Source organism: Aptenodytes patagonicus, chromosome 1 (assembly GCF_965638725.1).
Source record: "Aptenodytes patagonicus chromosome 1, bAptPat1.pri.cur, whole genome shotgun sequence".
NCBI lineage: Eukaryota > Metazoa > Chordata > Aves > Sphenisciformes > Spheniscidae > Aptenodytes > Aptenodytes patagonicus.
This window is the reverse complement of record NC_134949.1, coordinates 20,442,376-20,458,524: the sequence shown is the minus strand read 5'-3', so window position 1 is coordinate 20,458,524 and position 16,149 is coordinate 20,442,376.

The window sequence follows — 16,149 nt, the reverse complement described above, 5'->3', positions numbered from 1 at the left end:
CGGTGAAGTGCAGTCTCACTCCATCTGTGACACTGCCTGCTTTCTATTCATTTCCCAAATTGATAAGACTTCAGGAAGTCCTTTAATCTATTTGTAAATAATTTTCTTCATGCCTTGCAATGATGTGCTTATGCTTACATATCTCTATGGACTTCTTCACTTCTGATGTACCCACATTTTGAATTATGATGCTTTAAAAGTGTCAGGTACTGTAGAGAAAACTCCTTAGGGCAATTGCCAAAAGCTGGGATCTGTTGAATCCGAAGTTTTCCCTTACAGGGGAAACCTGCACATCCCTTATGGGATTTTCCATTACCTTTGTGGTGCACTCCTGGGGAGAAACTGGCTGTCTGGGCCAAGGAAACCCACTGAGCCCAGATAAGGACATTTTAGGTAGAGACTACTGTGGGGGACCTCCTTAGTAAATGAGACATTCAGGTGAATAACTTCCATTTTCTAATATCAGATTCCAAGTTTAAATCAATTATCTAGGCTGTCTCTAAATCTGTTGGAGAGAAGTGGCCATAAAAGTTGAGGTAGATGAATTACCTACAGAATTTCTTCTCTTCATTAAAAACACACAAGCCTTTATAACTAATTTCTGTTTTCTTCAAAACTTCCAAACTTTCAGACACATTAGGAGATGCAATGAATCTAATCTTTCACACAAAACCCTTTGACGCTGTTGAGTTAACCTATAGGTTTCTATCGCAGCTTATTTTTCTCTTTTATGTTGCAAAATTAAGACCAGTTCTCTGGCTTTGTACAGTCTTGTCTTTGTGAACTATTGCAGTCTTCTAGTACTAGAGACACCCATTGAAATTTAGAGAATAATCTCAAGACACTTTCACTTATGCCAGGAGACAGCACTCATAGAATCACAGAATGGTTGAGGTTGGAAGGGACCTCTAGAGGTCATCTGGTCCAACCCCCCTGCTCAAATAGGGCCACTTAGAGCCAGTTGCCCAAGACCACGTCCAGACAGTGGTATATTCAAGAGATATCTTGAGATATCTTGAATATCTCCAAGGGTGGAGACCCCACAACCTCCCTGGGCAGCCTGTGCCAGTGCTCGGTCACCCTCACAGTGAAAAAGTGTTTCCTGATGTTTAGAGGGAACCTCCTGTGTTTCAGTTTTTGCCCATTGCCTTTGGTCCTGTCACTGGGCACCACAAAAAAGAGCCTGGCTCTGCCTTCTTTGCACCCTGCCTTCTTATATATATATATACATTGATAAGATCTCCCCATTAGTAAGAAGTGGCTCAGAACTTTTACGCTGAGGGTGGTGAAACACTGGCACAGGTTGCCCAGAGAGGTGGTGGATACCCCACCCCTAGAAACATTCAAGGTCAGGTTGGATGGGGCTGTGAGCAACCTGATCTAGTTGAAGATGTCCCTGCCCGTGGCAGGGGAGTTGGACTAGATGACCTTTAGAGGTCCCTTCCAACCCAAACTATTCCATGATTCTATGATTCTATGAACTGGAAGTTGAGTGAAGATGGTGTAAAGCCTTCTACATCAAGTTAGCTCTTGTGCAGCAGGCAGGAAGATTTGTCTGTTTTTGAAGACAAATATGTAGAGTTAAAGGCAGATGCCTCTTGAAACCAGTGTGAAATAAAGCTCTACTGGCAAATCAATTTTAGTGTTCATTTTTGCTCTCACATCCCTCTGCATAAAGTACAGATGTATTTCTCTCTGAAGTCATAGAATGTTTTTTTAATATGCCTTATCCATGGCATTTCTAAGGAGCTTGTTTCCTTTCAAATGCTAAATATATAAAGAGACTAGAACAAAATTGTAATAGAATTTACATTTCCAAAAATACAGTATTATTTTTTTCTGTTTTGCTATGAAAAATGTGCATATATGCAAAAATTATGTTCTGATTCATGTATGGCTTCAGCCCAGTGTAATCTCAACTATTATAAAATCCATTTTCCAAATATCGCATGGGTTTTACACATGCAGGAACTAATCTTCACCATTATTTTTTTAAATTTGCAGTAGATTTCAAGTAAATAATTTTTTTTTCTAGTAGCTATTGAAAATTACCTTACCTTAAAAATAGTATTTATTTTATATTTTATATTCCTTCTTTCCCGTCTGGATGAAATTCTGATCTTAGCTACTTTAAAAGAGCTTCAAAGAAAGCAGTGAATATTTCCAGTTGTATAAGAATTATTCAGATAAGAATTTTTCCCTCTCTCTTCCTAGTTATTTATACAATATATGTATTTTCTCATATTGTTATTCTAGCACTGGTTGAAATGAAGAGAAATCAGACATAAACAGTACATCAGATGCCTACTCTCACAGAACCATCTTCATGAGAATATTTAGCAATGGATTTTATTGTTTTGTGGTTCGAAAATGTTAACTAAAATGCAGGTAGCCAAATGTTATGCATTTTTTAAAGAAAAATTACCATTTCATTTATGTACAGCAACTTTCAGAGATATTGTAATAGGTTTTGTGGAGGCAAGCATAGATATGTTACATACATATATTGCCTGCTCTTTTTACTCTGAAATTGAAATAAAACCACAAATTAACAAAATTATATTTCTCCAATATATAAAGTTTTCTCTAATATTTGAAATAAAACTATGATAACACTGCCAATGACTACAGTCTCCAAAATAATTGCTGGATATAATTCCTTGTGTATCTCAAGATAAAAAGTGAACAGATACCTTCCACCCACTAATCTGCATTTTCTATCTGCAGTACCCCATTAAACACTACCCAGTAGCATTTACAGTGGAAGATTTCTGTGGCTGTAGATGGTCAACATAATTTCAGTGAAAGTTTAAGGAACTCTTTGTGCCTGCCTTCTCTTATTTTCTTCTAGTCTTGAACTAAAGGTGAAAGAAATTACCAAAATTAATTATTTAACCGTGGAGATTAGAGAGAGAGTTTTATACTGCTACGATCTGCAGTCATTTCTAAATTATTTTCATAATGAATGTCAAAGTCAGAGAAGAACTGAGAAATACAGGATGTATTTCTACTGTCCATGTCACTCCAATGTCAGTGTTAAGTTCTGCTTTCAGAGGTATGAACGCAACTTCTGTTGGAATTAATAGGACTATTTGCAGTGGTAAAACCATTACTTATGCTGTGGAAAGAGAAGAAAATTAGCCTTTATAGAGGTTAAATCCTGGTAAGTTTTACCTTGCCATCCATGTTTCATCATCCCCTTTATGTGTATGGAATTGCTGGCTCCTAGACTACTTGGTACAGTTTTAATATCTATTTTCAACATAAGGTTTAAACTAAGATTGACTTTATGGGCACAGTCAAAAGTAAGAAAAGTAAGGAAAACAATCCAGAAACTGAAAATAGTGCATCCCACTGAGGATTTTACTCTAAGTAGCCTCTCCAAAGACAGAATATTTTACAATGTGAAAAAGTTATTTAGCTAAAGGTGTTTGTAGAGCCTTTCTTTAAAAATGCTTTTTTGAACATTAATACTATTTATAAATCATATTTTACTAGAGCAATTTCATTACTATTATTTTAAATTTCTGGTTTAATGATTAGTCATTAAATATGAAGAATACCATTTTATACATAAATTGCAGGACATTTTTTTTACTACCATTACAGTTGCTTATCCTTTAATGCAATAGCAAATTTGTTTTAATTTGCACACAGCAGATGCTTCCATTTCTTGATGTGAGAACTAAATCACTTCTGCACTATTGTAAGATTAGAAGATTTTCTGTATATAAGAAATTAATATTAATGCATATAATTTTCAACCTTATGAAAATCAATTATAGAGTAAAAAATATTATTTTAAGGCTCAAGTTCCTGGTTTTATTTTTAAATGAGAGGGAGGGAGTATGCAGAAAAAAACCCAAGAAGTTACAAATGCAGAAAGTACAGAGAGAATAGAGTTCTTTCCAGTTCATCTTTTAGGAGGGAGGAAACAAAATGATTTCTCATTCTGAAAGGCAAATGTTCAGCTAAGGCTGTGAATGTCCTTTGTATTTGATTTCTTTTCTGTGCTGTTGCTTAGCAGATGAATTGTATTGCAGTTTGCCAAGTGACCATGTTGACTTTACAAATTATTTGTGTGGTCTCCCAAAGCAAGGGAAAAAAACCCACAGTCCTATATTAACTGCTGTAGGCTTAGTATATAGTCATTTCTCATCTCATCACTGTTTTGTAAGGGTAACATTACTATTTGCAACTCCCGAAAAAAAATTAGTGGTTGAATCTTTGGCTTGCCTTTCTCCATCTCCAAGAACAGTGTTTGATTCCCAGTGGAGATTTTTTAAAGAATAGCAGACCTTGGGACTAAAAATTACCTTTTCTTGGTGATTTTTGGTGGGAACTCCTCATTTAATTTCTTTATGGGTGCATTTTTAAGTGAGAACTTCTTAGCAAAGCAGTGTCAATTAAGTACTGTATTATTATATTTGAGTTTATAAAAGGAAGCTTCTTCATATTCTGATAAGAAAGAAATTTATTGTAGTGTTCTTCTCACTCAACTATAAACATCTATAGTGCAGGTGTCTCCATTTCAACTAGTCACTTAGGCATCCATTGTAGTAACAGAGAGAACTGTAGGACACAGTTCATTCAACTTATTTTAGACACTCAATAAGATCAGCCATGCTGTAAAAGTACCTTTTTCTTTCATTCTCAGAAAAAGGTTGCAGTTGATTGACGTCAATAAATTCCATCAGATAAATCCTCCCTATAACATGTGGAGTTTAAAGTAAGAAATTAAAGACAGGAACTAATTAGTGTAGAACACTTCCCAGTATATACTTTGTGTCTTGGAAATAGCATTAGAGGTTATTACAACCAGTTTTGTCTGACCCTCTCCATCTCAAAAAAAATCATTCTACACCCTGTTGCCAAAAAACCCTTATTTAATATGTCAGGTTTAGGCAATTAATATCATAATTACCTCAAAAAAACACCCTTGTTGATCAGAAGTCTCTCTGTCTTTGGAGAAACCGGTCCATTCCTTGTAGAGTACTTCTAATCACAGTTGAAGAAAATGCAAAGTTCTTAATTTATATTTCTTTAATTGTAAATTTATTATATTGCTAGATGCATATATTTTATTCTTCTTCAGCTAGAAGAATTGTTTCATTAATTTGCTAAATGCATGATAGCTGTAGCAATACAGCCATTAAACTGAAGCATATGAAAAAAAGGAGCAGTCTTTCCATTCCTTACGTCACTTACTAATGGAAAAAAGCAACACCTGTTCTTCTTGTTCATTTCACATCTCCAAAATTTCTCTGCAAATTTTTCAAAATGACAAGTTCAGTGGAGAAGAGAAAAACACTTTTGCTATTAAGTCCAAGGTCTGGGATCTTGATCTTAACAATCTTTACTTTACATGTTTACCTCTTATAAATTCACTTAAGAACATACTAAACTGTAGGCTCCATTCTGATGTCCAGTTAAGTCCTTTTAATGTGAATCTTGTGAAGACTGATTAAAATAAAGATTATTAACTGAAATTAAATATTTTCATGAAGTTTCTACAAATATTGCAACTTCTTGTTCTGTACAAGAAACAAAACTTACTAGACAGGTGGAAGAAATACTATAGATTTATATAGATTAAGCTGAGAACTATAGAAATAAATAATCATAAATAAATATAATGAAAAATGCATAAGGAAATAGAAAGACGTTATCTTAGACTAGTGCATTTGTGACTGAAAATTACAGCATTTCTGCAATTGAGGAATAATCACTTGTGTTACCTCCACCAACATCAAGCAGGTAAATTTTAATTCTTGGTCTACACTAGTTTGTTTCTTCTGTTAGAAGGGATGAGAACCTCTAAGAGATGATTTATCCTAAAACATATGTCTAGCACAGGTGGAAAGACACATTTCTCTTTCTCTTGATTATACAGGGAGTCTACATGATCAGCTTAAACCACCTGCCAACTTCTAGTCCATGCAGTTAGGTGAGATGAACTCCACTGAGAGATTATTGTTAGTGGCATACAGTTAAGCAGCTGGGAAGGCTGTGGTGTATATGAATATTTTTATTTGTGTTTCCTTGATTCTCCCTCTTCCTTATTTGCACATGTAAACTAATTTTATTATTGCTTTTATAAGTACATTTTAATTATATTTCTCCTTATTTAAACTAAGAAGTGTAGCCTTATCCAACACCACCTAATTTTAATAAGAATCTTCCTTCCAACCATTGAGAATTGATTTAAAAAGAGATTCTGCCATTCTGATGCTGAAAAACAATATAATATGGCAAAATGACAGAAGATTCCTTCTCTTGCAGTCCTCAGACTAAATGATGATAATTTTTTCTTCTTTATGCTGGAATCTTTTGGATTGTTTTAACCGTATGTAAAGTGGTTTTGTTCTTGGAAACTTTTTCTTGAAATTCAATGGCACAAATAAAAACTAATTGTTTATAAAAAATTAATTAAGCAAAATGTTGACGTAATAAATTGTGTTCTTTCTAGAGCCACACGTGGAGACACCTGCAAGCGCATGCTTGGTATAATACATCATAATTGTCCTAAAAGAGTTATGACTCTGTATTAGGTCAATCCATAATATGAAGCTATTAAAAAGTTAATATAGATAAACCCTCTAATCCAGGATATGTAGAGAAAACCTGCAGAGGCAAGGCAGCTAATTTTTAAATGTTAACTCAAATATTATGCTGGGAAAATTTCATTAAAGAAATAAATAGGGCTAGACAGTGCAAGCATGTCAATGAACACTGTTGTTCACTCATGTAAATAATCTATTTTTTTATCACAATGTCATAACCAGAGCAACAGCAAACAATTCTGGAGCAGAAGTGTTGTGTAAAATAAATATTAAAATAAATAGTTTTTGACTTGGTTTTGAAATCAAGTTTTCACTATAACAATACACTCAGCAAAATGATAATAGTGGGAGGGTTGCATTCATTTTTGGGGGCCTTCCACTTTATTTTTCTGTAAAAAAAATCCTAATTCAGCATTTGTATACACACACAATGTGTTGGCAGAGCAGGTAAATATCTAAGGGTTAGATAACACATTTTGGACAAAGTCTTTTCTGTGCAGTATTGACAATGACATGGGTAAAAAGTTAATTCTGTTTTGTATCAACATACTCATGAGGCATTTAAGGAAGGCTAGTTATCTAGATCAGTCCATTTTCAGTTCAGTAGTAAGATGTTCCTAGATTTTAATTCTGTGGGATGTAAAAGTTCTATCAAGGATTTCTGTTAAAGACAGCAAGATTAAATAAAAATAGGTACATAATTCTTTCAAAGGAAAAGGGTCCCACAAAAACATATGTAGTATAAGGGAATGATTGTAAGGAGTCAGCTGAGGGTTTAAGCACTTTTGTTATCCCTGAACTGAATAACACATCAGAGCCTTTCATCCCAAGTATTTCCCAAGATGGGAAATAATACTTAGTAATACAGATGATTGACTTTCCCTGAAACACAGGCTGGTATTTCCAAGATCAGAAATAAGGACCCTCTGAAAACTAAAAATTCTGACATAGGAATACATTTTTTTAATTATTATTTTGGTAGGATACCATGGTTGAATGAATAGTATTGTAACAAAAAGGCAGTTCATCCCTGTTATTACTGTATTCCTGAATAACGTTCTAGTCATAAGCAAGTGTGAGAAATACTCCAGAAATACATGAGAAGAAATAATGCATCATGTCTAGTTTCTCTACTCATGGGTAGTTTATATACTTTAATGGGGTGTTTTGTCAGAGATGTATATAACTAAATGTTTCACACTTAAAATCTCTTACAGTCATTTTTTACAGAATCTATGTTATTGAGGAAGGATGCTGGGAAAAATTAATCTCTGCATATGATCCTGTGAAAATGTGTACAGATCTGAATATTCACTGTTCCCATTGAAGTCAGTGGGAATATGACTGTAGCATAAAATACTGAATTGTAAGTGCAGCAAGACTCAGACTCAGCAAGGAATTAGAGAAATCTGTGTCCAGTATGCTGTTCTTCAAAATCTCACACTGCACACAACGGTTAGTATGATTGGGCTGAGATGTGATAACTTGTTGTCATTTGATACTTGCTAGTTTATAGCATCCCGTGTTAGAGTAAAAAAAGAAGAAAACCATTCACTTCCTTGGATAATGAAGACAGACGGCAGGTGCCAGGTGACAAAACACGGCTATGGGCTATGAATAGGATGAGGGTGGCCCCAGGAAGATTCCTAAATCCAGGAGATGGTGGAGATTTAAAACACAGTTTTCCCAATATACCCTGTAAATTCATTTCAGGCCCTGCTCAATATATTTGTTAATATAAACCCATTTTCAGGTGACTATGGTTTTCCACACTTCCTGTAGAAAACTGGATGCCTAAGTCAGATTTGTTCGGTGCAGTAGGCAAACAGTTGCCTGGAACTTAGACCTTAACTGTGGTGGCCCTAAAGCTTTTGAGCTGATGAGTGCCCTCCCCTCTGAACAAGGGCCACTGTGCAGGGGCAGAATATTCTGGTCCTGGTTTACACTTAATTTGCCAATATCCTATGGCACTGGGTTTGTTGCTGACATTTGCACTGCCCCCATTCACACTTATTGAAAAGAAAATAACTTGCAAAATCTTTACTTAGGTGACCCTTGGTAAAGCTCTGATGGGAAAAGACTCCATTGTCCCCCATGGAAGTCACTCCTGGCCTCCAGGGTACTGTGCATGGTAGAACCTAGGGATTTCCATGGGTCTATGTGTAAACAAACAGTCCTGGAGTTGTGCCACTTTGGAATACCTGCAGTGGTGATCATGTCAAACCAGATACGTTTGCCGAGTATTGTGTCTAGTAGGTTGCGATCTATATCTCCTTGTGGTAGAAAATTCATCTTGCGAAAGTATGTTTCCTTTTATGTGAGGATGCAGAATTGAAGTAATTTCCAGTTTTCTTTACTGCAATGTTTGTTCAGTACCTAAATCAACAGTACTTTGAAAGAACAAAAGATTTTGGGTTTCCTGCTTTGTAATTGTAAACCATACCTTAATTATAACAATTATGTACTTTAACAAATACAATCAATATTGTAATATAGGCATTCTTTACTCCACCTTCCTTTTCTATTTTTCCATCGGAGAAAATAAATTATAAATTCTGCCTGGAATTGCATACCATAATGCTCTTAATTCTACTATATCGAGTTCTAGAAGTACTGCATATGATTTCAGACACCTGTGATAGTTACCTTATTTGCAGTGTTTGAGTCCTATTTTGGAGATTCTTTTGCTTTTACTGACTTAAGGACATGATCAAACCTGGAATGTGGTCAGAAAAGAAGACAATTCAACTGTTTTCAGATGGGTATCATAATTCAGCCTAGGGTTTAGCTTCACATCTTGTTGCTGTAGAAGTAGGTTCCACACTAGGATTTAGGAGAAACTAAATATGAGCCTTATCAAACTAGCAAGATTCTTCAGGGTTGGAAAGAACATGTTTCCCACTGGTTTTACAGGTGTGCATATTCTGAAAGTTCTTGTGTTCAGATTAAATCTTCAGAAGGAAGATTATGTGGAAAAGAAATGATCAGTAGAACTCCATCAGAGAAAGGTGAGGCTTCATCAGAAACAGGCACACAGAGAACATCTTGAACGGAATGAACCCGTGGTGTGACAGATGCAGAATAAATACAGTGAATTTTTATCCACATGATATGAAGACAAAAGTCCCAAATCCACTTTTAAGACCAACAAATATGTATCATCTCCCACACTCATGACAAACATTTATTCTCTGCTACTTCATTGGCATCAGAGACACTGTAAATAGACAATGTCTTCAAGTTTGTAAACTGAGGTGAAATGAAGGAGACATTCAGATGGACTCAGGTTCTTTTAGTTAAGAAGAATTATCACAGGAAGCCAGTTTTACATGTGCTTCACTCACTCGAAGCTGGTGGATCATAGAACAAGGACAGAGGAATTTGATTTTTTCTTCATCTCAGTTATGTCTGTAAAACAAAATTCCTATTGACTTTCCTGAAAAAATAATCTGCACAGTGACTTCAGAAACACTGCATTCTTCAGTCTACACTTCCATTATTTTGGTCTAAAAACATATTATGGGTTCCAAACTCCTTGGAAAGTGCTTCCTGCTGAAAATATCTCTGTTCTGTTGAGAAATTTTAGAATTTAGTTGTGCAATCTCAGATCATTTTGTGTGATTACTTGCCATTTTCAAATCAATTTTAGACAGTAAGAGAAAACAGTGTTATTTCACCTAATTTCAGTAATAGAAGAAATAATTCCCTAGTGGATGATACAAGTTTAATGGCTTAAAAGGTTCATTTTTTGATTGTAGTGTGTGTGATTGTGTTAGATCAACAGTTATGGCAATGAGCAACAGTCACGCTTATGAAAGCCTATGAGCAGGATCAATAGAAAAATGCATTATCTTCTCTCTGAGTATAGTATACTTTGCATGAAGTTTTCTGTAGAAAGCATTTGTGTGAGATACAAAAGAGCACTTTGAAGGGAAAAAATCAATGTGTTTTATAATATTTCTCCATTCAATGTATGACAAATAAGATGTAGAGAATACAATAACAGAATGAACTTTATCAACCTTAAAATCATGGACCACCCATACCAGTTGTGTAAAATGTTCATAAATCCAGGAGCATAACGAGTTACACTGGTCTTATGTCAGTTTAATGTTAATGGTGCATACTGGTAAATCAATATGATCACATATTTTACTGTAATTATTTTACATACCTCTTGTTAACAGCTCACTTTCTTAAATTTGTCTTTCATTTTAGTTGTTGTGCTTGAAGCTGTGAAAATGGAAATCATATTTGACCTTTTTTGCCATTTTCATTTTAATTCTTGTTCAATCGCAGGAGTCTTGCTGGCATCAGTTTGCTCATGCAGTGCTTGAAAGCCCATATATCCTTACACGCCTTCAAGGAGCAGAATCTGATATTGAGAAGTGCCTGCTACTTCTTCATAGATATAGTGGGCATTATTATAATTCAGTGTTTGCAAATCAAGTAGCAAATCAGGGAGCTGAACCCCCTGCTCTGAGTGAACCAAATACACAAACCATATTGTCTCTTCACTAAAGAATAACATTTAAGAGGACATGAAAGATCTGCTTGTGTTCGGAAATCTACAACCACACCTTAATTATTGACAAGTGTGGGAGGGAAGGAATAGTAGGACCTGGTATGGTACTCCTGCTCTGACAAACACATTTTAAGGGCTGCAGATGTGATCCCTCAGTGTAAGAGAAGATTAAATCCCTGAACAAAACTTTGTATTGTGTTATGCTGCATTTCACCCAGGGTCCCTGTGGTGGGTTGACCCTAGCTGGATGCCAGGTGCCCACCAAAGCCGCTCTATCACTCCACTTCCTCAGATGGACAGGGGAGAGAGAATAAAACAAAAGTCTTGTGGGTTGAGATAACGACAGGGAGATCACTCAGCAATTACTGTCATGGGCAAAACAGACTCAACTTAGGGGGAAAAAAAAAAAAAAAAAATTATTACCAATCAAATCAGAGTAGGATTATGAGAAATAAAACCAAATCTTAAAAACACCTTACCCCGCCCCTCCCTTCTTCCTGGACTTAATCTCTACCTCCTCCCCCCAAACAGCACAGAGGGATGGGTAATAGGGGCTGCGGTCAGTTCATCACGTTTTTTCTGCTGCTTCTTCCTCCTCAGGGGAAGGACTCCTCACGCTCTTACCCTGCTCCAGCGTGGGGTCCCACCCACAGGAGACAGTCCTCCACAGACTTTTCCAGCATGAGTCTTTCCCATGGGCTGCAGTTCTTCATGAACTGCTCCAGCGTGGGTCCCTTCCGGGGGTGCAGTCCTTCAGGAACAGACTGCTCCAGTGTGGGTCCCCCAAAGGGCCACAAGTCTTGCCACCAAACCTGCTCCAGTGTGGGCTCCTCTCTCTCTCCACAGGGTCACAGGTCCTGCAAGGAGCCTGCTCCAGCACGAGCTTCCCACGGGATCACAGACTCCTTCAGGTGCATCTACCTGCTCTGGCGTGGGGTCCTCAACAGGCTGCAGATGGATATCTGCTCCACCATTAACCTCCATGGGCTGCAGGAGGACAGCCTGCCTCACCATGGTCTTCACCACAGGCTGTAGGGGAATCTCTGCTCCAGCACCTAGATTACCTCCTCCCCTTCCTTCTTCACTGACTTTGATGTCTGCAGAGATGTTTCTCTCACATATTCTCAATCCTTTCCTCTGGCTGCTCTTCCCCAGCCATTTTTTTCCCCCTTCTTAAATATGTTATCACAGAGATGCTACCACCGTCGCTGATGGGCTCAGCTTTGGCCAGCAGTGGGTCTGTCTTGGAGCCGGCTGGCATTGGCTCTATCAGACATGGGGGAAGCTTCTGGCAGCTTCTCACTGAAGCCACCCCTGTAGCCCCCTCACTACCAAAACCTTGCCATGCAAACCCAATACAGTCCCATAATTTGAAGTGCCAAAAATGGATTACACACCTGAATGCCGTATATCCACAGAATCGCCAAATCACAAAATGGCTGAAGTTGGAAGGCACATCTAGAGATCATCTAGTTCAACCCCCAACTCACAGCAGTGTCACCTAAAGCACATTGCCCAGGACCATGTCCAGCTGAGTCCTGAATATCTGCAAGGGTGGAGTTTCCACAACCTCTCTGGGCAGCCTGTTCCAGTGTTTGACCACTCTCACAGTAAAAAACCTTTTTCATATGTTTAATTTTACATATTTCAGCTTATGCCCATCTTTCATCTCCTTTCACTGGTTAGTGCTGAGAAAAGTCTAGATTCATCTCCATCTTTCCATATAAATACCTGCCAGATATTTATATGCAAACTTTATTCAGGAAGCAGATACTGTAACAAAAGCAAGGGCTGAAATGGACTTACTTATACCCTTTAATTATATCACTTGAAAGAGCTACTATATTAATACTGCTGATGGCTAGAAAACAAGACTGAATAATAACATCCTAAAGCTTTTGTTTTCTGGGCTGCTCTTGTTCATATAGGTACCTCTCAATTCTTTCCAGCAATATCTGATGAAAACATTTCAAGAGACAGTATCATAGTGAAATAACAGTCAGTTCTTTCACTTGAAGACAGACAATAAGACGTCCCCTCCTTTTGCTAGGCAAACTCCCCTTAATGTCAAAGTAAGTTTGAGAAATGATCAAGTGACAGCTCTAAGAATTAGACTCTTGCATGAATATCCATTTAGTGTTTAAAACAATGTAATTTTTAAATTTTCTTTTTAGTGATTGAATTGACTTCTGAAATCCAGCTCAAAGATGATTCAAGCAGGTAATTGTTGCAAACCCTTCAGAAGATAAGACTAAGTGCAGTCTTGTAATCTAGGCTGAAAGCAATAAAATGGGATGCAATAAAGTGGTTCATATAAAGAGGTATTAATTCAGCATGAAGATGAACTGGATAGACAAAAGTTTCAGAGGGAAGAATATGGAAATTGCAGTATTCATGTAAATAAATACAACTCTGATACAGTACTAAACAATAATAGTAAAAGACAAATGCTTTGTTGGCTTGTAATGAAAGAGAAATATCATATTTTAAACACAGTTGAGGTAACTGCTGAACAACTTATTCTAGTAAATTCTTATTTTAGGGAAAGGAAATTTACCTTTACTGTTTCCCCATGTTCATGGACTGTATTCCATTTAACAGCAGTTTAGTTTCAGAATGAGACATATGGACCCAGGCCCTTATTTGCCTTTTAAAATAACAGGCACAAACTAGAAAAAGTCCAGAAGTAAAAAATATAATATGCTGAAAGGCATGCAAATGGGTTTCCATAGAAAAAAACCAAGAAAAATTTAGCATACAGACTACTGAAATAAGATATGAGGATTGTTCTTCCTTGCTTATGAGACATTATAAAGTAGTCAAGAACAAGTGGAAATGGAGATGTGCGTGAGTTTAAGATGCAGCATAAGTGACCAAAATTATATACTTATTCCACATGAAGGCAAATACCATTATTCAGATACTGAAAAGGCACAATTGCTTTGTCAAACACGATACATCAAGAATCATTGCACTCCTAGGGAGATAGAAATACATTTTCATAAGAATCTTAAGAAAACATGAAAATGAAAAGATGTCTATTTCTTTGTGTCCAAAATTTGGCTGCAGTGCACTTTGGCTTTTGGAGTTTTCTGGAATTTGAAAGCATCTCTGGGCTCTGTCCTGAAGGTGACTTTTAAGGATGCAATGTTTTGGCCATTTCTATGACGTCTGGTTTCTTGGCAGTTGAAAATACTGGAACTATTTATAAAATCAGTATTTTGAGTTTATTAAGTCACTTTAAGTTTGAATCCTTGGATTCTAACCAGATTATCTAATAGGAAGTGGTTCACTGCATCATTTATGGGCTTCAAATGTCCTAACACTGCATCTAGATTTAGATATTTTTTGTTGTTTCTCATCTACATTTCTCATGTAGTAAACTATGGTATAATGATTGGAGTCAAAACTGGTCATGTATTCTACCACTTAACCTGAAATAATTAGAACCTCTTGTGAATCCTCGATAAGACTGTGAATTAATTAATTAGTTGAGGATTCATGTGAATTCAGTCTACAAAACTGAAAAGCTCTTCACTGACTTTCTTGACTAGATCTCCTTTGAGTATAATGGGAGCTTAGCTGTCTAGCACACTTGGAGACACCTAAGGAAAAAGTGTGTTAAGCTGTGAGCTAAACACCTTTCACGGAGCATAAAAGCTTTTATGTGAAATTAGAGTAAAGAATGAAAGAAAGTACGATCAGGGAAGGCGAGTGATGTACAAGTCCAACTAGCTATTAACCTCAGTTGTTCAAGAAAAGGGGGCATAATGCTAATAGCTATACAGAGGATCAGGTGACCAGAAAACATTTGAGCACAAGGTGATGAGAGGAGAACAGGGAAGAAGAGAGGTGATGGATGGAAACATTTGACCTTTCTTTGAGGCCTGAGCTTTTTTGTAGAATTGTTTGTATAGTGATAGTAGAACAAAATAATATCATTAACACTATCACATCATTAATGTTGTTTCAGCTTATGGTAGTCATCATTTTTGTTAAAAAATATTTTTTCTCACACCTTTTCCCCCTGTGCTTCAAACTGACACTTCCTTCCTTCCATTCTTGAAAATCTGATTTCCCTTTGCCTGGGAGTCTGAGGTTTTCTCAGTGTTTTGGGGCAGCAAGGATCCCCCAATGTGTCTGCAGCCCAATTCTTCATGACACTTGCATTGGATGATCACCCTCTGTTGTTACAGAAGGAAGCTGCTGAAATATGGTCTAAGCAGCCATATTTCCATTAGTCATAATAACTCTCCTGTGTAAGAAATTGTCTGGGCCAGCAGCTGACAGATAATCAGAGCTGATGACCACAACTGCTCTGTGAAGTGATCAGCCTTCAGGAAGGTGACAAACACCTATCCCCTGCAAGTCTACATCAAGGTAGATTTAGTTAGTGTTACTTAAAGGCCTCTGGGGCACATACTGAAGCAAACAGCTGTGGTATGTAAGGCATTGCAGCCTCGAGCTGCTCGTTCTGCCCCTTTGCTGAAGGTTACCGCCATCATAGAAAAAGCTGACAGAAGTGAATCTGCACTCATATTTCAACTGTTGCCGTTCACAGGTTGATTTATGAAGGCAAACTCTCCAGCTGAGGTATGGATTGACAACTTGATTGGCTGAGGTATTGACTGTTGGGATCAGCAACACCTTAAACCATTGCAGCTAAATCCAGGAGTGTCTTAACTTCATAAAGCTTAAAGTTATTATTTTGAAATTTATTACACACTATGCCCCTGAAATTGTCTTATGAAACTAGAATAATGTGAAACTAGGCATTCACACAATGTCAGGTTTCTAAATTAAAAGGATTTCAGCTTTTTAAATTCATCATCTTAATATTGTATTACTATAAAATAGTGCTTGTAAGAGAAATTGCAGAAAAGAACAAGAAGAATGAGCAGAGTTCTTGAAAACACGACCTCTGAAGAAAGGATAGGATTTGAAGAAAAAAAAATTACTGGAAGGGATATAAAATAGCACTCTTTGATATGCAAAAGGTAGTTACAAAGAGGAAAGGAATAATCTGTTCTCTGTGTCAGCCTTGGATAGAACAAGAAGTAA